A 25,756-nucleotide genomic window follows, 5' to 3' on the forward strand; every position below is an offset into this window, starting at 1 on the left:
AGTATCCTTTGATTGAGACCATGATTCATTACCAAAGGTACAAGGAAAAGGAATTGGTGAGCTCTCTACTTGGGTAGGTTCCTCCACTTAATTCTCACAGCTAGCTGCTTTGTTAAATAGTAGCATTAACAGCATTTTGCATTGAGGAAACTAAGGCTCAGAGAGGGTAGGGGGCTTGTCCTAGGTCACATAGCAGATGAAGGTTGAGGACTAGAAAGCTACAATATGTCCGATTCTAAAGGTAATGTTTGCCTCTCTATAAACTTCACCATTATCACTAAAAGGTATTTCGTGTTGTATTTAGTAACCTATCGTTTGCCTCTAGTGCCTTAGAGAGTTCTAAAAATGCTTTGTAGGGACCTCCCTGGTGGTCCAGTGGTTGAGACTCAGGGCTTCGGGTGCAGAGGGCGTGGGTTCGATCCCTAGTCAGGGAACTAAGATCCCCTATGCCTCGTGTGCACCCAAAAACAAGCAAACAAAAGCTTTGTATTCTTTTTTATCTTTTGGTCCAGGAAGGTGGATGAAGCAATGACTGTGATTTCATTTTACAGAGGAGGCTGTGTGTGTGTGTGTGTGTGTGTGTGTTAGTCACTCAGTCGTGTCCGATTCTTTGCAACCCCATGGACTGTAGCTCTCCAGGCTCCTCTGTCCCTGGAATTCTCCAGGGAAGAATACTGTAGTGGGTTGCCATTTCCTTCTCCAAGGGATCTTCCCGACACAGGGATGAAACCCAGGTCTCCCACATTGCAGGCAGATTCTTTACCATCTGAACTACCAGGGAAGTACTCGGGCTTTAAAAATTAAGATCCTGTGGTAAGTGTTGAGGTAGATTCAGGACAGAAACACTAGTTTGTTAACTCTCCTCCCTTTTTCATCCAAGCATCCCTCCATCAAAACTACCTAACTGCACGTTGACTCTTGCTGAGCCCGTACAGAGGAAATCCCTTGTTTGCTATGAGTCCCCAAGGGGCTGCCCCTTTTACCAGGGGTTTGCCAAGAAAAACTTTTCCAGAACTGAAGCTTTGACTCCATTTAGGTCCTGTGCTACATATTTAGCATTTTATCTGCTGGGTGGCCAAAGCATGGAGAGAAAAGGTTAACTGTGACATTTTGTTTTTTCACCTGTGTATAACCAGGCCAAGGTGAGGAGTTGGGCATTTTCAGTTAAAGAAGGTTGTGCCTGATTAGGACGGCAAGGTCAGAAACCGCATCGCCAGTGTTGGAAACCCATTTTCCGATGGCGGCAAAGAAAAGATGTCCACTCTGCCCTCAACTTGCAGGCCAACATAAGGATACGTCTGAAGCACGCAAATTATCTTTGGCACTTCCCCTTTCTTGACAGCCTCGAGCTGGAGGCACCCAACTTACTGCCCCAGAGCAGAGCATATTCCTGTTTGTTTGCTTTTGGTACATCATCTTCATCTTGAAAAAATTTCAAACCTACAGAAATGGTACCTCCTAGATTAAGAAGGGCTTCATTCACTTTTAAAATATTTGAACTTTTAGTACAATTTTGAAAGATTACACTTCATTTGCAGTTGTTACAAAATGTTGGCTATATTCCCCATGTTGTACAATACATCCTATCTTACACCCAATAGTTTATACTTTTTCTAGAAGAAGCCAGTGATTCGGTTTATTATGCACCCTTCCAGAGATATTTCATATATATATACAAGAAAATATAACTGTATGTGTGTATTCTTGGGTTTTCTATTTTTATTTTTCAAGTTTTTAAAATGTTCCTAGATCAGTCTTTTTTTTTTTAATACTTATTTATTTGGCTGTGCAGCATGTGAACTCTTAGCTGAGGCATGTGGGCTCTAGTTCCCTGCCCAGGGCTCACACCCAGGCCCCCTGCATTACGAGCATGGGGCTTAACCACTGGGCCATCAGGGAAGTCCTTGGACGTATGCGTCCTTGTTTTACCTTTTGTCCCCACGATCGCATACTCTATTATTCCACATCTTGGTTCTGTCATTTGAAATCATTCTAATTCCGTTCATAAAGAATATTCTCATTAAAAAAAAATTTAATTGTATTCCATTGTATGGATATTCCATAATTCGGTTAACCAGGCCCCCAAGATGATCACTTGTTTCCAAACTTTTGTTTCCAAACTTTTACTGATGTACTGTAATGAATAACCTTGAACATGTGTTATTCCTTAGAATGGATTGTAATATAGACCAGAAATGAGGTTCTACTGTAAGATTATGTCTGGGAGGTTTCATAAGTTCAGGTACTTAAAAAGCAGGTCATTTCTTGTCTCTCTTCTACACTCCTTTGATCTGGGGTTGGTAACCTAATCTTATGTGCTCTATGTCTTAAAAGTTTCACTGATGATGTCTCCGGTGACAATGGTAATAAAATAACTTTTCTGAAGAGGTTACTTTCTTGTGCTGAAACTATCTGTTTCTCACGGATACCCTGTGCTCACCCCTGCTCAGGACATTAGCCAGTTAGTTCCATACAAATAATGCATATGTTACTTTAGCACCACGAATCTAATCTAGTCTGGGGTCCACCAGTGCCTTGGTGCCAGGTTAGAACACGTGAACCAGAAGTTCAGGCTTCATGTTGTTTGTATTTGGGGAATTAATCCAAGTTTCCCATGCATGCTGTTCAAAGATTTCAAAGAAGCATAGTAAAAAGGTATAAATACCAATAACAACAAAAAATAATAAAGTTATTTCCCAAAGGACAGCTGGAAGGCAGGGCTGCAAAGTTAAATAGCCAGAAACATCCTCTGTGGCTTTTTCAAATTAGGTCTTATTATATGTATTTACTAGGACATATTTCAGATAAAGAACTAAACTCCATCTTTGTTAGCTCAGAGGAAATGAAGACAGGTTCATAATCTAGTTAAAGGTGCAGCTGCTACACTAAACACACACACACACACACACACACACGCACACAAACACCTCACCACTGCCACCACATCATGTCCCACATCCCACATCTTACACATGTTTGGTTACATTGTAGCATTTTGACAAAAAAGTCATCTTATTCAGTTTCCTCCTTCCCAGATGGGCTACCCGTCTGATATATATATATATATTTCAAACATATATGTATATATATGTATGAAAGTGGAGGTGTTAATCACACAGTTGTGTCCAACTCTTTGCAACCCCACGGACAGTAGCCCAACAGGTTCCTCTATCCCTGGAATTCTGCAGGCAAGAATACTGGAGTGGGTTGCCATTCCCATCTTCAGGGGATCTTCCCCACCCAGCATCGAACCTGGGTCTTCTGCATTGCAGGCAGATTCTTTACTGTCTGAGCCACCAGGGAAGCCCAATATATAAATGTATACATATATGTAAAGGACGGAGAAGGCAATGGCACCCCACTCCAGTACTCTTGCCTGGAAAGTCCCATGGACGGAGGAGCCTGGTGGGCTGCAGTCCATGAGGTCGCTGAGTCAAACATGACAGCGACTTCACTTTCACTTTTCACTTTCATGCATTGGAGAAGGAAATGGCAACCCACTCCAGTGTTCTTGCCTGGAGAATCCCAGGGATGGCGGAGCCTTGTGGGTGCCGTCTATGGGATCGCACAGAGTTGGACACGACTGACGTGACTTAGCAGCAGCAGCAGCATATGTAAAGGAAAGATCCTGGAGAAAGGAATGGCAACCCACTTCAGTACTCTTGCCTGGAGAATTCCATGGACAGAGGAGCAGGACCAGGCTGCAGTCCATGGAATCGCAAAGAGTTGGACACGACTGTGTGACTAACTTCAGTTTTTCAAAGGAAAGACATCACAGCTTCTGAGAACCCTTCCAGCTTTAAAATATGTAGCCACTCTCATCATCAAGAAGTTCTATGTATCCAACTGTTAACTATGGAAATAATTGTCACCTGAGGCCTGGGCATGATACATGACAAGTTCATTTGTTTAATAAACCTTGGTTGAGCATCTTCTGTGGGCCAGGCACTGCCACAGCACAGAGGATGTGGTGGACAGACAGAGATCCTGGTCCCATGGGGCTTACGTTCTATTGGAGGCAGGGAGACAGTAAACAACAATAACAACAAGATACAGTGTATCATATGGTGCTAAGTGATATGGAGATACAAGGGATACAGTAGGGAGTGTGTTGGGGGAATGGTCATAATTTTAATTTATGTGTTTAGGGAAGGCCTCACTGAGAGAGTAGCATTTGAATAACATCCTTGAAGAGGGGAGGTGGTATAATTGGTAACCCTTCAGGCACAAAGTAAATAAACTTCCTCCTTTGTGGTATAATTTGAAGGTAAGCCTTTTTTTGTTTCCAGCTGTTCTTTTCATCAACTAATCATGATCCCTAAAATTCTGTTATTAGTGATACACACTTAGGTTAAAAAGCTAAAATAAAAAGTATCCAGTTTTGCAAACATAACATTGTAAAGCAACTATACTCCAATAAAAAAAATAATTTAAAAATACACAGTTCTGAACTATTAAAACCTTAGGGTGAATTTGTTTATCTGCTACTTTTGTAAATTTTATCGAGGGCATAGAGTAAGGTGATTGAACTGGTAGAGGTGTGTGAGGCAATCACAGATGTGGGGACGTGCAGGGAGCAAGAGTGTGACACAAGGACCCAGGTTGCTGCAGCTGGGAGCCAAGGACCGAATGCTCCTTAAGAATTGTCTCATTTTTGCCTGCTGTCCCCCAGCCCACGTTGCCCAGTCCTGGGCATGATTCCTCCTAACTATACTGCTGAGAGAGGCGCCCTGGGACGCAGGATGCGGCCTGATGTGTGGTTTAATAACGCATCTCCCGAGGGGCTCAGAGTGTTTGGAGTCATGCTACAGAAGTCATATGGAAGGGGACACACAGGGAAGCAAGTCTGAGTGTTAGTCTGTGGGTATTTTAACAGCTCTCAGAAAAATAAACGAGTCAGGACACCCAAAAGTTTAGTCCTTAATCAATGAAAGAGAGCAGCATTATATATGGTGACATTCACCTCATTTTTTCCTTTAACTGTAAGGCTGTGCTGGGTCTTCGTTGCTGTACCTGGGTTTTTCTCTAGTTGTGGGGAGCAGGGCCTCGTCTCATTGCAGTGACTTCTTTTGTCGCAGAGCATGGGCTCTAGAGTGTTCGGGCTTCAATAGTTGCAGCACCCAGGGTCAATCGCTTCGGCGCTGGGACTTAATTGGCCCAAGGCACATGGGATCTTCCTGGACCAGGGATCAAACCTGTGTCCCCTCCATTGACAGGTGGATTTTTATCCACTGGACCACCAGGGAGGCCTCACCTCATCTTTTAAAATGAGATTATCCCCTGTGTCTGATTCTTAGGTTTTACCTTTGTTTTTATAAGTTCCATTCTCAAAAAAAAAAAAAAGAAAGAAAGAAAGAAAAAAAGCTTCTATAGAGAAAAGCTTTAGACCGTGGGTCACAAATTCAAATGTCTACAGGGGGCAGACGGTAATGGACACAAACAGGTAGGGATGGGTGGGGACGGAGACACACCAAAGAGTGCCTGCCTCTTCTCAGCTCCTGGGAGTGTTAACTAGGAATGAGAATTCAGAATTAACATTTGAACAACTGTTTCTATTACAAAGGTAGTTCATGTATGCTTATGTTAATAAGCATTAGAAATTGTAGAGGGTTTTCTATAAAGTTTAAGAAACTACTAAGTTTCTTAACAAGTTTCTTTCTTCAAAGAAAATTTGAACTTGTTTATATAGATTTAAAATAATGCTGTAAAAACTGATGTCTAACGTTAATTTGGGCTGAGTGACTTCTATTGATGATCTTTCTCAGATGTTCTCTATTTTCATGGATCTACTGAAATTAGCACTTTGTGTATTACAAAATAAGTCTACATTTGCTTACCTCTTAAAACCTTTTGCTGGCCTTTCTTGGTTGATGTGCTTATTAAATAGGGTCACTGAAATCAGAGACCTGGGATATGGCTCAAAAGAGGAGTTCCCTGAGTATATCCAAACATTTTTGCTTAAGGCTTGTCTTGTTCCAGAGCTTTGGTTTTTGCTTTAATTGGTTGAATGAATTTTCTGTACTGGTATCTTTAATATTTTTATTTACTGATCTGTATCTTAAGCATATCACAGTATTGGTATAAATAAAACTCTAATAGGACAACATAGAATAAAGGACATGTTAGTTAAAAAAAAAGAGAGAGAGAATTCAGTATTGCTAGGATTTCTCCATTTTCAGCAGAAGTTGGAAATCCACATTTCTAGGCCAAAATCTTCTGATTTTTAAATGAGAGCAACCAGCCCAAGAGACTTGGATACACTGGGCAGACCATTTATGATGTCTGGTATAAAACAGAGGATTTTAGTACATTATAGAACATGATGGCAGAAGTAGACAGAGGAGGGACATCTGATCAACCTTCCATTAAGAAGATAAATTTTTTAGAGAGTTGACTGGCTTTGCCAAGGTTCTGCCTCACCTATTTAACCAGTTATCTTGGGAAATAAATCAAAGTTTCCCAGCTATGCTGTTTGAAAAATTCAAAACTAGTAACCTCTGAGTCAAGAAAATGCTGAACAGAGAAGTCAGAGGCCTGGGTCCCAGGGTTGGTTCTTTCATAGACTCACAGGACCACCTTGGGTGGATTTCTTAGTCCCTTGGGGTTTAATCTCCTTATCTGCAGAATGAAGGCCTGAACTGAAGGGATTTTTCAAAATGTTCCCCTCCAAGCCCAGGAAGTCTTCAGAGATGCCTTTCTAAGGGTGGGGAAGGGCAGGGGGTGCCTAAGCTTACAGAAAGGCTCCTCAGCCTTGGTTCTGTTTTTTCATTCAGGACTTCTGCTTTTCTGTGTTTTAGATCTTGAGCTCCTGGAAAAAAAAAAAAAAATTATAATAATCTTTTTAAAGAAAGAAGTTCCTCGTCTTCAGAAAGATTTCAAAATCATTGAATTAGTTTATCAATATCAGTAAGATGTTATTAGGTAAGGTTTGCAAACTCTGTGAGGCCTGCAGCTAATCAGAACGATAGGACTTTTCTCCATTGGTCTACCACAGCTTGTCTGTTTTACCTGCTATTACACCTATAAACCAAATCAACATGCAGCCAACAAATAATGTGGGAAGACTAGACACATGACCCAGTTTGTTTTGAGGGGATTTAAGAAAGTCTTTGTTCTGATGAACAGAGGTTTTTTTTTTTTTTTTTAAATTAATTTATTTATTTGTCTGCATCAGGTCTTAAGTTGTGACATACGGAATCTTTACTTGCATCACATGGACTCTCCAGTTGTGGTGTGTGGGCTTAATTGCCCCATGGCATGTAGGATCCTAGCTCCCTGACCAAGGATGGAACCCCTGTCCCCTGGAAGGTGGATTCTTAGCCACTGGACCACCAGGGAAGTCCCCAGATGTGATCTTTTGTGATACCATGTATACACATACAGTAGAGTCATATGTGCTACTAAATAAGCTTTTCTTGGGGTTGGGGAGCAGCACGTGGGGGGCTTCCCTTGTGGCTCAGATGGTAATGAATCTGCCTGCAATGTGAGAGACCTGGATTTGATCCATGGGTCAGGACGATCCCCTGGAGAAGGGAATGGCTACTCACTCCAGTATTGTTGCCTGGAGAATCCTATGGACAGAGGAGCCTGGTGGCTACAGTCCACAGGGTTGCAGAAGCATCGAACACGACTTAGTGACCAAACACAGCAACAACAAAGCTTTTCTCGGTTCATATGACTTGGTAAATTGTATCAGCAGTTTACAGTGATCTGTCAGTGGGAAAAATCTGAAAATCACTCAACTGGCTCTTAAAAATTAGCTATGATTTATTGATAACCTAATTTGTGCTGGTTTTATGTATATCATCTCTAAGCTTCGGATTATTTACACTGTAAAAGAGATGTTTTTAATCTCTATTTTACAAATAAATAAAGTCTAGGTGAGGTTAAAGACTTACCAGGACCACATAGGATTCTAATCCATACCTGTCCCAGCATATTCTCAGCCAGACAACCTCTAAGGTTGGCTTTTAACCTTGAAAAGTTAGGAGGCAGGAGTTCTGTTGTAAGCTGTCCTGGGATCAACTGCAAAACTGCCATCAACTTGCAACTTTCTATATCCTCTTACCTACTGAAACCCTGGAATAGAATTTTAAACTCATAGCTATTCAAATTCAGTGCCCTGATCTTGACTAAATAGAGGCTCTCTGGATTAATTGATTTTTAAATAATTTTATTCATTTATTTTTAGCTGTGCTGGGTCTTTGTTGCTGCTTGGGCTTTTCTCTAGTTGTGGCGAGAGGGGGCTACTCTCTGGTGGCAGGAGGGCTTCTCATTACGGTGGCTTCTCATTGGGGAACACAGGCTCTAGGGCTCTTGGGCTTCTGTAGTTGTGGTTCCTGGGCTCTAGAGCACAGGCTCAGTAGCTGTGGTGTACGGGTTTAGCTGCCCTGCAGCATGTGGGATCCTCCTGGGTCAGAGATTGAACCCCTGTCTCCTGCATTGGCAGGTGGATTCTGTATTCCTGAGCCACCAGGGGAGCCCCAAGGCTTTCTGAATTTAAATAGTCCCTTTTATAGCCTGGACATCTTTTGCAGGAGATGAAAGAACTTTAAAGGGTGGAAACAGACTTTTGGGGATGAATAAGTGGATTTATTGTGTTATTTCTGGATTTGGCCGAGCTGAGTTTCTCCTGTTGCAGAGGAAATGGCTTTCCCTGTTGGGTGATCTGGTTTAATGGATTCAGGGACAACTTCTTCAGCACTTTGCTGGACACTTCGTATATCCTGGGTCAACATTTCTAATTACTGTAACCACTGTGGTTTTTTTTAATAGTTGTTTGTTTTTTGCTTAAAAGTTCATTGTAAGACGGAAGACCGGTAATTTTCATTTTTTAAAATTAATTTTTATATTGGAGGATAATTGCTTTACAATGTTGTATTGGTTTCAGCCATACAACAACTTGAATCCCCTGTCTCTTGAGCCTCCCTCCCACCCAGGAATTTTCATTTGCACACTGCAACATTTTCAGAGGAAGTCTATGAATATTACTAGCAAGAAACAATGACATGGGGCAGGGAGCATAGGTGTTCTGATTCTCATTTAACAGGCAAGAAAAATTGCGGATCATTCATTCAGTTGGCAAGTGATAGGGCCTGGATGGTAACTCAAATGTTTCTACTTCTAATCCTGTGTGCACACTCATTTTACTATAGTTATTTAGGTTTTCTAACTGGAGGGGAAACAACATTGACTTTTAGCATGAATCTAGCTTTTGTGAACAGTTCTGATGGTGGTTTTGAAAAATAAAGAAGAGAACAGCTTATTAAGTTGCACAGTTTGAGGAAAATACCAATAACCATTGCTTTACCTTAAAAAAAAAAAGAGGTCCCAATTTTATGTAAGGTCTTAAAGTTTAGAGTTTGCCATAACAAAAAGTATGGACAAGTGTTTCTTTTCCGTTTTTTTTGTTTTTTGTTTTTTTTAATATTTATGTATCTTTTTGGCTGTCCAGGGTCTTAGTTGTAATCCAGGGGATCTTGGTCTTCACTGAACCACAAGAGATCTTTAGTGGCAGCATGTGGGATCTAGTTCCCTGACCCAGAATGGAACCCGGGCCCCCTGCATTGGGAGCTCAGAGTCTTAGCCGCTGGACTACCAGCGAAGTCCCTGGACAAGTGTTTCTGAGCCAACCACTACTTGATCACTGTTTCTTACAAAGAAGGGGATGGAATTTGGACACATCCCTCTTCTGGGAGCATTGTTTTTTTGCTTGCTTTGCACTTGAGTGATTGCTTCTGATTTCTACAGCTAAATGAAGAAGTTTGTTGATGACTTTCTTTTATGAAGGAAGAAAAATGCTGGAACTTTCCCCTTTGAGTTTGAGGTTTTCAGAGCAAGTATTAACAGATGAGGGGTTCCCAGGTAGCTCAGTGGTAAAGAATCCTCCTGTCCCATTGCAGGAGATGCAGGTTCAATCCCTGGTCAGAAAGAATCCCCTGGAGTAGGAAATGACAACCCACTCCAGTATTCTTACCTGAGAAATCCCATGGACAGAGGAGCCTAGCTGGGTTGCAAAGAGTTGGACATGACTTCGAGACTAAATAAGAACTAACAGATGAACCTAGGTTACTTGAACACCTTGTCTTTTTCCTGAGAGGTAAATTTTTCATTTGGTTTATGCCGAATTCTGCCCCTTTGTGATAACAAGGCAGGTATTCAGAAGCCACAAAGGTAAAGTCTAAAGAATACTTTGAGTTTCCCTAAACAGAGGTGACACAGGAATGACTCACCTAGAGGAGAAGAGCATGGTAGTTGGGTAGTTATTCAGTTCCATGTCACTTAGACCAGTACTTTCTACCTTGGTCACACAAGCAAAGACACAAAGAGCTTTTAAAACATATTGGTGCCCGAGACCCATCACCCCTAGGTTGGGGCGGGGTCTAAGCAAAGGTAGTTTTGAAGTTTCCCCAGTGATGCTAGTATGAAGGTTTGAGAATTTCCAGTTGAGGCTTCCAGTATCTTGTTCAAAACCAGGTGGGATAACCCCAAATGACAGCAGTTCTTCCAGCCAGGACATTACAGATATGTTGGGTAAGGAGTTCATCAGGATAAAATAGACATTTATCTTTTTGTAATGAGAGTTTTTGTGTTGGAGCATAGTTGATGAACATGTTGTGTTGGTTTCAGGTGTATAGGAAAGTCATTCGGTCATACATATAGGTGTACCTGTTCTTTTTCAAATTCTTTTCTCATTCAGGTTATCACAGATAGTGAGGAGAGTTCCCTGTGCCATACAGTAGATCCTTGTTGGTCATCCATTATAAATACAGTAGTGAAAATACGCATTTCTTGAGCACAAGCGTTCTAGGTGCTGGAAATACTTCCAGGAGCAAAAGTGGCCCTGCCTCGGCCTCCAGAATCTTGCTTTCTAGTGGGCAGAGACAAACACACAAACAGGACTGTGGTGTTAAGAAGGAAACACACTGAGTAATTAGGCGTCAAGGAAGGCCTCTAAGAGGAATCATTTTTGCAAAACCTGAAGGAGCAGCTGAACCCAGAGCCTATGGTAAGGCAGAGGGAATAGAGGGTGAAAAAATCCCAAGACAAGGAGAGTGGTGTGTTTGAAGAACAGAAAAGCCTGCAGTCCCTTTCGTTTATCTAGAAAGGGGAGTGGCAGAGAGTGAGCAAGCTCTAGCCTGACATTACTTATAGTTTGCACACATCGCTCAGCATGTCCCTGCCAAACAGCACACACTCTGCAAAGGGAACCCAAAGAGAAGTGTCCCCCAGGAGCCAGGGTACTGTGTGCTGGACACAGGGTTCCACAGGATTAGCCAAAAATTGCTAACTATGAGAAAAAGCTAGGCAGACCTCCATGACACTGAGATAAACTGTGAAAAGGGGTAAATTCAATTATATATTTGCTATCAAGAAGATTTGGCCTAACATTTTAGTCTTTTATCTTGTTACTAGCCATCACTCAAATACAGTCTATCAGTGTGGCAGAACTGGCCTCATTTTGGAAGAAATTCAGTTTTCTGAAGTACTGTTTTTGAGGTTTCTACCCAACCAAATTTTTTGGAAGGTGAGCTGTTTGTCAAATATCTGTAATGTTGGAGAAATCAAATTTGTGCCTATGGTGGTTTAGTCACAAAGTTGTGTCTGAGTCTTGCGACCCTGTGGATTGTAGCCCACCAGGCTCCTCTGTCCATGGGATTTCCCAGGCAAGAATATTGGAGTGGGTTGCCATTTCCTTCTCCAGGGGATTTTCCCGACCTAGGAATCAAACCCCAGTCTCCTGCATTGCAGGCAGATTCTTTAAGGACTGAGAGGCTTAATTTCTATCAATATCTTGTTTAAAGAAACATTGACTCAATTCCTTTGCTTGTTTTCATAAAGATTTCTACTTCAGTTGTGCAGGATATGGGAATTCCCTGGTGGTCCAGTGGTTAGTACTCTGTGATTTCACTGCTGAGGGCCCAAGTTCAATCCCTGATTGGGGAACTAAGATGAGATCCCCCAAGCCATGAAGCGAAGCCAAAAAAAAAAAAAAATGTTCAGGGTTACTAACTGCTTACTGTGTAATGGTAACCAGAGGGAAAAAAAAGCTACACTGATTTATTTTCAGCAAAGCTTTCTAAGGCCTCTCTGCTCTTGAATTTAAAACAATTTTTTTTCAATCATGTAACCTGGAATTAATTTTCCTCGTTGGCATGTTGTTACTCATTTTCTATAAAACAAACCATGGGGTTCAGTGCAGGGAAAACAACTATAATTAATATGTATCCTCAACCAGAATGTCCAAGAATTCCAATAATCCCCTCATGCTTTTACATAAGAGATGGTATGTTACCCTGATAAAATAAAAGTGCTGTAAAAGATGATCTTAATAAGAAAGACAGCCCTTCTGAAGAAATTCATATGAGGCAAGAAAAAAAATTTCAATTTTTTTTTTAAATACAAGACTAAAGTAATTGTTAAAGATTTTATTCCTAGCAATAATACATGAGTTCTGTAAGCTCTTTCCCAGACACAACAGGAAGTGTGAAACCTGGCCGATTATGGAAAGATGGTGACCAAATTATAGTCGTGGCTATAATGAATAAGGAAAAACAAGTCAAGAAATATTCACAGGAAACCTGGTGCAATTTTCTCTTTTTTGAAGCTGAAACAAGACAAGATGGATTTCAATTGCACCAGGATGGATTTCTCCTTGAAATAAGATGCCTGTAATACCTCTAAAACAAACTAGTTGATTAGAAAAATACAAGTCTACAGTTTCCATTAGTCCTTAGGCTCTGTGATATAGAGCATACTTCTTTTTTTAAGTACACCAATCACAGTATCTGTAAGTTAAGTATTAGAAAATTAGTAAAAATAATTAATTAGTGGGTGTTTATTTACTTTACAAAACTTGTCACAAGGCAAAGGACCATGCCTATTTTTTCACTGTTGTATTTCCAGCACCTAGCACTGCGCCTGGCACCTCACAGGTATTCTTTTCTTTTCTTTTTTGGCCGCACCATGAGGCTTGCAGGATCTTAGTTCTCTCACTAGGGATTGGACCCACATACTCTCTGACACGCTGTTTTTGAGTTCTCTACCCAACCAGATGTTCTGGAAGGTGGGATGTTTGTCAGAAATCTGCGTGTGTGTGTGTATGCTCAGCTGTGTCCGACTCTTTGTGACCCCATGGCCTGTAACCCTCCAGGCTCTTCTGTCCGTGGGATTTCCCAGGCAAGAATACTGAAGTGGGTTGCCACTTCCTACCCCAAGGGGTCTCCCTGACCCAGGGATCGAACCCTTGTCTCTTGCATCTCCTGAATTGGCAGGCTGTTTCTTTACCACTGCACCACCCAGGAAGCCCAAATATCTGTAGTGGAGAAATCAAATATAAGCCTGCAGAAGGCTTAATCTCTATGACTTTCACTGCCCTAGGCAGTGAAAGCGTCGAGGCCTAACCACAGGACTACCAGGGAATTCCCATTCACAGATATTCTTTAAATATTTGTTGAATGAATTAATTTCTTAAATAGCAGCTGCACATTATACACTTCATCCCCTCTAACTTGATTTAGAAACTTCTCCAGGACTGCTTATGTTACCCAAAGAAAAGCAGATGGACAAAGAGAGGGAATAAGATGCTCAGGATGTCTTATCAAAGAAAACAGCAAAACCTCTTTGAAGATTAGGACAAGCAACTGTTGTGTTGTTGTTTTTTTTTTTCGCCGTGCCATGAAGCATGTGGGATCTTAGTTCCCTGACCAGGGATCAAACCCAGACCCTTGGCAGTGAGAGCATGCAGTCCTAGTCCTTGAACCGCCAGGAAATTCCCAGGACAAGCAACTGTAGAAAATCAAAACAGTGAAAGATTTGAACTGTCAAGTAGGATCATGCTTAGAGGTATATTCCTAACTAAAAGCAGGGGATAAAATAGATACAATTTAGAGACTCTAAGATCTTTCCCTGATTAAGTAGGCCTAAAATAAGAGTCTGAAGAACAGCCGCCTGGCTGAATACATCCTTTGGATGTTTTTATCAGCAGCCTCTAGATTTGAAAACAGTGCTGAACATGCTTTTAATTGATCTTTGAGGTGCTCTAAGCTACAACTGAAAGCCGACCCTCTTTTCTATTTGCTTGAACAAGAGCCTGAAAAGGAAAGCTAAAGAGCTTTCTAGTGATGTCCTTTACCCCTGTTCTAAAAAGTACCTGTATTCTCCATGGAATTCAGGAAATTTCACAACACCCAGGGGCTAATGTGAAGTTAGTTTTTACTCACTACTGAAGGAAATGGCAACCCACTCCAGTATTCTTGCCTGAAAAATCCTCTGGACAGAGGAGCCTGGCAAGTTATAGTCCATGGGGCTGCAGAATCAGACACAACTGAGTAAAGTGGACAAGTATCTAAACTCCTCAAGCTACTACTTATAATTGCGGAAAGATGGAAAACATGTTAGATTCCATAATACAATGGGGCATAAAACATTTTAAGTTATGAATGTACTAAAATGTGTAAAAGATTACAAAAGTATACTCTGTGAAAGAACATTTACTTTAGTGCCTCAACCTGTGAATGAATGTCAAAGAAGATGAATGAAAATATTTTATCTACACACATTTGTTCAGTATTTATTACTAATAATTCATGATTATTTATATGGGAATAACAATCCCTTCTTCTGTAGCCAACACAGTTCCCAGCCTGGTAGACATACATGATGAGGGTATTTCAGTTCAGTTCAGTCACTCAGACGTGTCCAACTCTTTGCGACCCCATGAATCGCAGCACACCAGGCCTCCCTGTCCATCACCAACTCCTGGAGTAAATGCATATAAATTACCCCAAAGTCACCAAACTGGTGAGCTCATTGTGAGAAGTAACAGTGCCACTCCAATAATCTTCAAATTAAAAAAATTATTTGCTGCTTAATTGATAAATATAATTAAAATGTATCTATTCCTTTTGCTCAACATGTGTGTATGTATGTATATATGTGTATGTATATATATGTGTGTGTGTGTATATGTATATATATATATATATACATATATGTATATATAAATATTGGAGAAGGCAATGGCATCCCACTCCAGTACTCTTGCCTGGAAAATCCCATGGATGGAGGAGCCTGGTGGGCTGCAGTCCATGGGGTCTCTAAGAGTCGGACACAACTGAGCAACTTCACTTTCACTTTTCACTTTCATGCATTGGAGAAGGAAATGGCACCCCACTCCAGTACTCTTGCCTGGAAAATCCCATGGATGGAGGAGCCTGGTGGGCTGCTGTCTCTGGGGTTGCACAGAGTCAGACATGACTGAAGTGACTGCTAAGTCATACATAAATATATGAATTTAATGATCGTAATACTGTAACAAAGTTGAAAGTTGCTGGTAGGGATTACTTTTTAAAAAACAGCTTTAATGAAATAGTGTTTACCTACCATAAAAATTCATATTTCAGTGGTATTTAGTTGTACAAACATCACCACAATCTAATTTTAGAACATTTTCATTATCCCCCACCCCCCCATAAATATCTATTATCAGTCACTCTTCATTCTTCATCCCTTTCTCCCCAACCCAGCCATAGGTAACCACTAATCCACTTCGTTTCTCCCTTGATTCCTTAATCTGGACATTTCACGTAAATGGAGCTATATATGTGGTCTTTTGTATCTGGCTCTTATCATTCTGCAGAATGTTTTCAAGCTTCTTCCATGGTGTACCAGGTAGCAGTAGTCAATCAATTCTTTTTATGGTTGAATAATTTTCCATTGTATGGATGTAACACTTTGGTTCAGTTCGTCATTTGATGGATATTTGGGTTGTTTCCACTTTGGGGCTATTATGAATAACGTTGCTATGAACATCTGTGTGTAAGTTACACACATGTGTTCATCTCACTGGGGCTTCTGGGTCATATACTAACTATGTTTAACCTTTGGAAGGACTGTTGACCAAAGTGGCTGCACCATTTTTTGAATACTTTCCTACCAGCAATGTATGAGGGTTCTAACTTCTTCTTCACATCCTCACAGACACTGGTTATTGCCAGTCTTTTTTATGATAGCCATCCTAATGGATGTGAAGTCATATTTCATTGTGGTTTTGATTTGCATTTTGTTAATAACTACCAATTATTAGAGTGCATTTTTCATGTGCATATTGGCTGTGGTATATCTTCATCAAAGAAATGTCTATTCAAAAATACTTTGCCTATTTTAAAATTGGATTTTTAAAAAATAGCTGAGTTGTAAGAGATCTTTATATATTCTGGATACTATACCCTTATCAGATGTATGATTTGCAGATATTTTCTGTCATTCTGTAGGTGTCTTTCTTTGCATTTTCTTAATAGTGTCCTTTGAAGCACAGAAGTTTTCTATTTTGACATTCAGTTTATCTATTTTTTTCCTTTGGTTGCTTGTGCAAAAGTTTTTTTATTTTAATGAAGTCCAATTTATATTTTCTTTTATTCTTTATGCTTTTGGTACCATATACATGAAACCATTGCCTAACCCAAGTCCCTGACGATTTACTCCTGTGTTTTCTTCTTAGAGTGCTATAGTGTTACCTCTTACATTGGGGTCTATGATCCTTTTTCATTTATTCTTTTTTGTATTTGGTGTGAGGTAGGGATCCAACTTCATTCTCTAGCATATAGAGTTGCCATTCTCAATTTAAATGTCTTGGCAGTCTTGTTGATAATCAATTAACTATAAATGTAAGATTTTTTTTCTGGACTCTCAATTTTAGTCCATTGATCTATATGTCTATCCTTATGCCAGTACCACACTGTCCAATTTCTGCAATGCTGTAGTAAGTTTTGAAGTCAGAAAGTGAGCATCCTCTAACTTTCTTCTTTCTTTAAGGTTTTTTGACTGTTCTGTGGGAATCACTTCTGTAGGTCTCACTGAAGTAGGGTCTAATCCTTAGTTTTGCCATCTTAGAATCTTGATTTTACCAGTTATTCCCCAAAGTGCACAGTACCAGAGCATTGGTTCATACCCCTCAAACTTGCAAGAAAATGCCAAGTTTGATACACTATATGCATTTTGAGATATTCCTTTCTTGGTAATCTTAACTAAAATGGCTATGCAGGGAATTCTTCCTTACAAGGTGCCAAATTAGTTAATATAAGTTTCCTTAGTAAACTTGGAATTGGAAACTAAAGCTCAGGGAGGGATATAGTATAATAGCAAAGAGTTACAGGCTTTTTAAAGTTTGAATCCTATCTCTGTTACTCAGTGATTGTGTAACCAGGGCAAGATTTTTAACCCTTCCCATCTATAAAATAGGGGAAAATAATCCCTTTCTCATAGAATCACTGTGAATGTAAAATAAAATACAATTATGTAAATAATACTATAACAAAGCTGGAAGTTGCTAGCTTCCTGAGCAACCTTTATAAACCCTTACACAGTGCTTGGGACTAGTTAGATTTCAGTAAATGGTACCGACTGGATACACTTGTAGAATGCTTCATTCAGGGTGTGAAGAACAGCTGTCTGACATAGCACAGCTTCCTAGAGACCTGAAACATTGTGTTTGCAGATATGGGATCTTTGGGGTTTGAAAGACTTTGGGTAGGAATGGAGCCATTTTTAGAGTGGGATACAGGGACCTGGAGAGCGCATTGCTACCACCTGGTTGTGGATATTCCATTGCCTGAGGAACTAGTAAGCGATTATTACTAGATTTAGATGTTGATGATTATTGATTCTTATTCATTTAAATTGCAAAAAGTAGTATTTACTGATGTAGCCTCTAAATCCTCAAATGTAGAGCCATCCTTTGCAATGGTTTTTCTAGAGTGCACATATTCAGACACTTCAGTTATCAAGAATACTACTAAGATTTAAGAAATAAGTAAAAACTAGTTATTGAGCAGTTAAAATAGATGTCACAGAACCTCATGTGCTTAATACACAGGACAGCCCCACAGAAAATCGTTACTCAAAACTTGAAAGTCTAAACTAATAATAGAAGTTTATCTGTGTCTAAGTTCATAGTGCAATAGAATCATTAAAAACAAACAAACAAAAACAGGAAACAAGGTTGTTAGGTAGAAGAATGGAGAAGTGTCAGCCCAGTAGTGAGAAAGGAGACATAAAACAAACAGATGTAAATCTAAAGTAATCATAAAACAGCATTCTAGAGGTAATTTATTATAGAGACATCAGTTCAGTTCAGTTCAGTCGCTCAGTCGTACCCGACCGTTTGCGACCCCATGAATCACAGCACGCCAGGCCTCCCTGTCCATCACCAACTCCCGGAGTTTACCCAAACTCATGTCCATCGAGTCGGTGATGCCATCCAGCCATCTCATCCTCTGTTGTCCCCTTCTCCCCCTGCCCCCAATCCCTCCCAGCATCAGGGTCTTTTCCAATGAGTCAACTCTTCGCATGAGGTGGCCAAAGTATTGGAGTTTCAGCTTCAGCATCTGTCCTTCCAATGAACACCCAGGACTGATCTCCTTCAGAATGGACTGGTTGGATCTCCTTGCAGTCCAAGGGACTCTCAAGAGTCTTCTCCAACACCACAGTTCCAAAGCATCAATTCTTCGGCGCTCAGCTTTCTTCACAGTCCAACTCTCACATCCATACATGACCACTGGAAAAACCATAACTTTGACTAGACGGACCTGTCTCTGCTTTTTAATGTGCTATCTAGGTTGGTCACAACTTTCCTTCCAAGGAGTAGGAAGAATTTCAAATCCTGAAAGATGATGCTTTTGAAGTGCTGCACTCAGTAAGCCAGCAAATTTGGAAAACTCAGCAGTAGCCACAGGACTGGAAAAGGTCAGTTTTCATTCCAATCCCAAAGAAAGGCAATGCAAAAGAATGGTCAAGCTACCGCACAATTGCACTCATCTCACACACTAGTAAAGTAATGCTCAAAATTCTCCAAGCCAGGCTTCAGCAATACGTGAACCGTGAACTTCCAGATGTTCAAGCTGGTTTTAGAAAAGGCAGAGGAACCAGAGATCAAATTGCCAACATCTGCTGGATCATGGAAAAAGCAAGAGAGTTGCAGAAAAACCTCTATTTCTGCTTTATTGACTATGCCAAAGCCTTTGACTGTGTGGATCACAACAAACTATGGAAAATTCTGAAAGAGATGGGAATACCAGACCACCTGACCTGCCTCTTGAGAAACCTGTATGCAGGTCAGGAAGCAACAGTTAGAACTGGACATGGAACAACAGACTGGTTCCAAATAGGAAAAGGAGTACGTCAAAGCTGTATATTGTCACCCTGCTTATTTAACTTATATGCAGAGTACATCATGAGAAACGCTGGGCTGGAAGAAGCACAAGCTGGAATCAAGATTGCTGGCAGAAATATCAATAACCTCAGATATGCAGATGACACGACCCTTATGGCAGAAAGTGAAGAGGAACTAAAAAGCCTCTTGATGAAAGTGAAAGAGGAGAGTGAAAAAGTTGGCTTAAAGCTCAACATTCAGAAAACTAAGATCATGGCATCTGGTCCCATCACTTCGTGGGAAATAGATGGGGAAACAGTGGAAACAGTGTCAGACTTAATTTTTTGGGGTTCCAAAATCACTGCAGATGGTGATTGCAGCCATGAAATTATAGAGACATGCTGCTGCTGCTGCTGCTAAGTCACTTCAGTCGTGTCCGACTCTGTGCCACCCCATAGACGGCAGCCCACCAGGCCCCGCCGTCCCTGGAATTCTCCAGGCAATAGAGACATAGATCTACATAATTTTAAGGGCATTCATTGGTCTTAATAGAATGCAGTAATGGTAATAATGATAAGGATGCTCCTTAATCACCAAGCGTGTATTTTTCAAAGGGCTGTATTCAAGAAAATGTGGGTTTTCTTGGGGAGAGGAGTTCTGTAAAGTAGGTAGAGGTTTCATTTAAAGGGAGTATCTTGCCAGATAAATGAGATGTTACTGGCCTTAGATTTGACTCAGCAGGTAGAATTTGCAAGCTAAAGTGGCATTCAAATAAGTAGTGTAGGGAGCTCAAAGGTGAACTGGTTTTTGTGTATTCTTATCCTAGAGTGTAGTTGTTATTAAGTATCCAGGGGAATCAAAACTGTAATTGTACCTTTTCCCTCAGGAGGGTTTTCTCCCAACCCTTTCAGTATCTCAGCTAAACAACGCTGTGTTGATCTACTCTGGACAGCCTTAATAAAGAGTGAAATTACTTGGCAACTAGCTGTCTGTATACTGCAGCCATTCCATTCTGGTCAGGCATAAACATGCACAGTGACATTGCTCTATCCTTCTTTGTGAAGACACAAATTCAAGATATTTCTGTCAACTTCAAGTGCGGTGCAAGTCACTCAGTCGTGTCCGACTCTTTGCGACGCCATACAGTCCATGGAAGTCTCCAGGTCAGAATACTGAAGTGGGTAGCCTTTCCCTTCTCCAGGGGATCTTCCCAACCCAGGGATCGAACCCTGATGTCCAGCACTGCAGGCGGATTCTTTACCAGCTGAGCCACAAGGGAAGCCCAAGAATACTGGACTGGGTCGTCTATCCCTTCTCAAAGTGAATGTTAAATATCACCCTTCTAGGATGGGAAACGGAACAAACAAGGTGGTGCTGCATATTGCAGGCAGATGATTTACCGACTGAGCTATGAGGGAAGCCCGACTGAACTTGTAACCTTCCGTTATTTTGTCTTCTCTCGTTCAAATATGGATGTTAAAGTTTTAATCCGGTATTAAAGCCAGCTCAGGACCTAAGAGACCCGTAGAATTTTTAGAATCGGAAGGCTTTTAGAAAATGTGTCCACCCTCTTCATTTCACAGAAGGGAAAACCGAGGCCTTGGGACACGTTATGATTTAATGTAGGTCACCCAGTTAATTAGTGACAGAGTAGGAACCCAGGTGTCCCCAGGCCTTCGTAAGCCAGTGGTTTTCTAGTACGCTCCCTAGTCTTGGACCAGTTCCTTCCCCTCTTTGGGGTGGGGGGGGGTGGGGGTGGCGGGCGGGAGAGTCGGAGGAAGTTGTTCTTTCTTTCCCTTCAGAGCTGTGCAATTTAGAACGCGGGCCTGATCATGGGGATGACGAGGTGTCAGCCCGGCTCTCCACCACTTGAGGTGCGCGCGCTCTCTCTAGATGGGGACATGGGGCTGGGTCTCTCCTTAGCCTGGCGCCCCTTTCGCGGTTGGTGCTTAGCACCTGGACTGAATCGCTGTATCATCGCGGCGACACTCTCCTGGCTCCCGATTTTACGGCACAAGCGTGTGCCACCGCCGTCTCAGACCGAAGGGAGAACCTGGGGTTCGAAATCACGACAGTGTCAAGAGGGAGGCTCCGGAAACCCTCCCGGTTCCTCGGAGGACCCCAGCCTGGCGGGGAAATGCCCAGCAAGTGAGTGACCTCGGCGCCGACCCCGCCGCCGGTCAGCTCGCGGCCGGGGTGTGCCTGCCGGGCCTGACGTGGCGGTGAGGCCGCGGGGAGGGGAGAGAACGCCGCGAGGGCGCGGCCTGACGTGGCGGCCGCGGCGGGGCGGCGAGGGGAGCCCGGGCCACTGCACTGCCCCGCGCTCCGGCCAGAGGGCGCCCGGCCCCAACACTTCCCCGCCCCGAGGCCGCCCAGGGCTCCCGGAGTAATCGCACCGGCGATTGGGTCGGCGGCGTGGCGGGGCCATGTTGGAGCCGGGCAGCGACCCCGCCTCCCGCCGCCCTCCACCCCAGGTCAGACCGGGTCGTGTGGGAAGGGGAGCGACAGAGGGGAAGCCTCCCTCCCCGGTCGCCCGGCGCGGCGGGAGCGGCGGCGGGAGCTGCCGCGGCCTCGGCACCCCTCCGAACCCGGGCCAATCAGCGGCGCGGGCACAAATATGCAAATAGCGCGCCGGTGCTGCCGGAGTGCCGCTCGCAGGGGCTGGTGGGGTCGCGCTGGGGGAGTGAACTGGGCCAATCAGGCGGATGCGTGGCGGCGCGGGGGAGGCGGTGCCCCTTCACTCCTCCCTCCGCTCCCTCCCGGCCCCGCGCTGACAGGGGGGCCTGGCCGCGCCGCCGGTAAGTGCCGCCGCCACCCGTCGCTGCCACCCGCCGCCCCGGGCGTGGGGAGGAAGCCCCGGGGCGCCCCGGGGCAGCGGCCGCTGCTCAACTGGTGGGGAGAGGCGGGGGCGGGTTCTGTCATCCGGGTGGTCGCCTGAGGCCGCCCCCGCCCGGCCAGCCGCGCGTGTCAGTCTCGGTCGAAGCGCGGGGCGGCGGGGGCGCCTCAGTCATGGCGATGCCCGAGAGCCTGCGAGCTGCGGTGAGTACGTGCCGCCACCGCCGCTCGGCCGGGGTGGGGGTTGGGGGGGGTCGGGGCAGGCCGGGCCGCGTCGCGGCCGCCGAGGTGAGGGGCCGGCGCCCGGGGGCGGGCGGACGCCCAGGGAGGCCTGGGAGGGGGCGCTGCCCGCACGTGCGGCCCAGCCCGCCCGCGGCCCGCCCCGCGCCTGTCATGGCTGCGGGCAGCTGCCCCCGCCTCCCAGCCCGCAGACCCCGGGGTCGGGACCGGGTCGCAGAGCCTGTTGCGTCGGATGGAGGTGAGGGCAGGGCGGGCAGGGCGTGGGTTGGCAGGACCCCCCCCCCCCTTCCCCTCCCCGCTTGAGGTCCGGGCCTCCCCGTCCGCTCCCTTCCCTCCCGAGGGTCGGGCTTCCCTCCATCCTGCAGCTTCTTCCCCCGCCCGCCTGCTTTCTCGCCTCCGTGACTCATGACAAGGCGTCCCGCGCGAGTGCTGGGTGCCCTCGAGCCCGGGACGCCCCCGGAGCTTTCCCAGGCCTGGGCGTCCGGGTTACGACCGCAGTGCTTCTCTATGATACCCCGCCCCGAGGGCCTCTCCACGTCTGCAGCGGGGCCCCGACCCCACCAGCCCCTGTGTGTGTTGGGCCTCCGCCGTGACTGCTGCTTTCTTGGCATCTGGGTGTGGGACGTGATGGGTGGTTCCAGGGCTCTCTCGCGGAGATCCATCCCAAAGCCACGCACGACCCGGAAAGCCTGGGTGTCTGACTGGCCTGTAGCAGTCGCCAGCTCAGAGTGGTTTCTGTTTGTTCCTTTTTTGGTTTTGTTTTGCCCCCTCCCCCGCCCCTTTTCTTAAGGAAAATAAAACTTTTCAGAACAAAGTAGACGAGGTTTTTTTTCTTTTTCCCAATTGTGATTATTTACCAGTGTTACACAGTTACTTTCTTGGAAGACTAAGATTTGACTCTATAGTGACTTTTAGTCAATTTATGTGAAATACTCATAAGTACTTCAGAGCCCCTCCCCATTAAATAAAGTTTATCTTCATGAATGCAATCATTATCACAATTTAATTTCTTAGTTTTGCACTTCTCAGCTTATCCTTTTCTCTGATTTCAGACTCTAGTTTTACTTAAGCATCTATGATCTTGAACAGAATTTTTGTTATTATTTAGCCTAAACTCTGCATAATCGTACAGGTACTTAGAACCATTAGGTTTACAAATACTTGAATGTACCTAAGGGGAACTTGGAGAAGGAAATGGCAACCCACTCCAGTATCCTTGCCTGGAAAATCTCATGGACTGAGAACGGAGGAGCCTGGTGGGCTGCAGTCCATGGGGTCACAAAGAGTTGGGCACGACTGAGTGACTAACAAGGGAAACTTAAGGGAGGATTCCTCTTTTCGGGACGGGGGTTGTTGGGTTTGGTTTTTGGTTTTTGCAATGCAAAAGGATGAATTTAGTGTTTCTTTTATGTTAGATATACAGAACTTGAATTTAAATGTGACTTTTTGCTAACAGGTAGCACAGAGCCTTCCATATGACCAATGTTTGATAAATACTATTTTTGGGTTTCCTGGGTGGCTCAGTTGTAAAGAATCTGCCTTCAATGCAGGAGACTCCAATTCCATCTCTGGGTCAAGAAGATCCCCTGGAGGAGGAAATGGCAACCCATTTCTGTATTCTTGCCTGGGAAATCCCATGGGAAGAGCCTGGCGGGCTACAGTCCATGGGGTCCCAAAAGAGTTGGACATGACCGAGCAACAAAACATTTTTTGTTAAATAATAAAATATTTTTTTATTAAACAACAAAATATTTACTAAATGAAAAATATCTATTGCTACCATGTAGCTTTCAAGATTTTTCTGTTTATATTGCCTTGTTTAGTCACTAAGTGGTGCCTGACTTTTTTGTGACCCACATTGACTGTAGTTCGCCAGGTCCCTCTGTCCATGGGATTTCCCAGGCAAGAATACTGGAGTGGTTTGCCATTTGCTTCTACAGGGGATCTTCCTGACCCAGGGCTCAAACCTGCATCTCCTGCATTATCAGGCAGATTCTTTGCTGCTGTTGTTCTGTTGCTCAATTGTGTCTTATTCATTGTGACCCCATGGACTGCAGCACACCAAGCTTCCTTGTCATTCACTATCTCCTGGAGTTTGCTTAAACTCATGTCCACTGAGGCGGTAATGCCATCCAACCATCTCATCCTCTATTGCCCTCTTCTCCTCCTGCCCTCAATCTTTGCCAGCATCAGGATGTTTTCCAGTGAGTTGGCTCTTCACATCACGTGACCAGAGTATTGGACTTCAGCTTCAGCATCAGTCCTTCCAGTGAATATTCAGGGTTGATTTCCTTCAACCTGGTTTGATCTTGCTGTCTAAGGTGGATTCTTTACCATTGAGCTACCTGGGAAGTCCTTCACGTTAAATAGTTATGGTATACTCCAAAGTCTTGGCAGGTCTCAGTCCTTGGGGAGTTTCCTATAAAATCCACTTCATGTAATATAGACATAAAATGATCTCAGAAAGATCAAAGTAGTTGCCTCCCAGGCTTGCCTCTGGTATCTCTGTCATCCTTGAACAGTTTTAGGATAGTGGGTACTGTAGAGTTTAAAAACAAAAACCGTTGTGATTGATTAACTAGGAGAAAATGGTGTCCTAAGGATATTGGAAATAATATTAGGAAGAAAATATTGTGCTGGTGTAACCAGTAAAGCCTTCTTGTCTTGGATGGCGTGCTGATTGGAGAGACTCAGGACTTTGTCAGTTTACTAGCTGTATAGTTGTAGTCCAGTTAATTAAATGCTGTGAATCTTCATTTTCTCCCATTTAACAAATCTGTAATTCTAAATATCCCAAGATTTTTCTCTGAAATGCAAATTATTCTTGGATTTAAGTTTTCAAAAGGCAGAGGTTTTGAAAGAGATAGTGGTATATTGGTATTTCAGGTAAATTGGCCTTTCTGGGAAACATTTTTAGAATAACCTCAAGTGAGCAAGTATGAATAAAGGTAGGAAAGCAGTGTTCTCAATGGGAAAAGCCCACGACAAGAAAAGATTAATGAAATCATAGCCTTTTCAACTTGGAAATATCTTTAGATACTTCTAACTCCAGACCCTGTATCTAATATGACTGCATGCCTTCCATAAGGCACTGAACTAACTACACCTTGGTAGTTTACCTGTGGAAATAAGATAGACTCGAAGGAGAGGCTTGTGTAAATTTAGGATGGGGAACTGAAGTAGCATTACAGATTTAGAAGTAAAACCTATTGAAGCTTCTACCAATAGTAAAATGAAAATGTTGGATCAGTGATAGAAATGTAATACAAGAAAAAGTCAACTATTACACTTTGACAGCAAAGGGAAAAAAGTCTCAGGTCAAAGTCTAAAAAAGAAAAATGAATATGATTGAAATAATCTACTGGGGAAATTTCATCAGGTGTTAGTATAATGAATAAAAAACATAGCAATGAGAATATAGAAACTTGAGGTGGTTGGTCAGAGTGAAAATGAATTATGAAAACTAATTATGAGAGTGTGTTGTCATAAATGTTTGAAAAACTCTAAAAGCCAAAGACTAATTAGAAGGGA

The 25,756-nt window shown here is 43.2% G+C and overlaps 1 protein-coding gene across 10 annotated transcripts in view; it reads left to right on the plus strand.

Moving 5' to 3' along the window:
- Positions 1-25,756, plus strand: part of CHD9 (chromodomain helicase DNA binding protein 9) — a 226,602-nt gene that overhangs the window by 40,024 nt on the left and 160,822 nt on the right. For 6 of the 10 annotated variants that reach the window (XM_059876867.1, XM_024978430.2, XM_024978435.2 and 3 more), the window contains exon 1: positions 21,890-21,948. The exons of 2 other annotated variants lie outside the window; for them this stretch is intronic. The gene's annotated coding sequence lies outside the window, so the exon portion shown is untranslated. Of the gene's footprint in view, positions 1-20,965; positions 21,299-21,889; positions 22,190-25,756 lie in introns of those variants that run through there. 2 more of the 10 variants (XM_015475766.3, XM_024978431.2) reach the window with 2 other exon arrangements.

This window comes from Bos taurus, chromosome 18 (assembly GCF_002263795.3).
Source record: "Bos taurus isolate L1 Dominette 01449 registration number 42190680 breed Hereford chromosome 18, ARS-UCD2.0, whole genome shotgun sequence".
NCBI lineage: Eukaryota > Metazoa > Chordata > Mammalia > Artiodactyla > Bovidae > Bos > Bos taurus.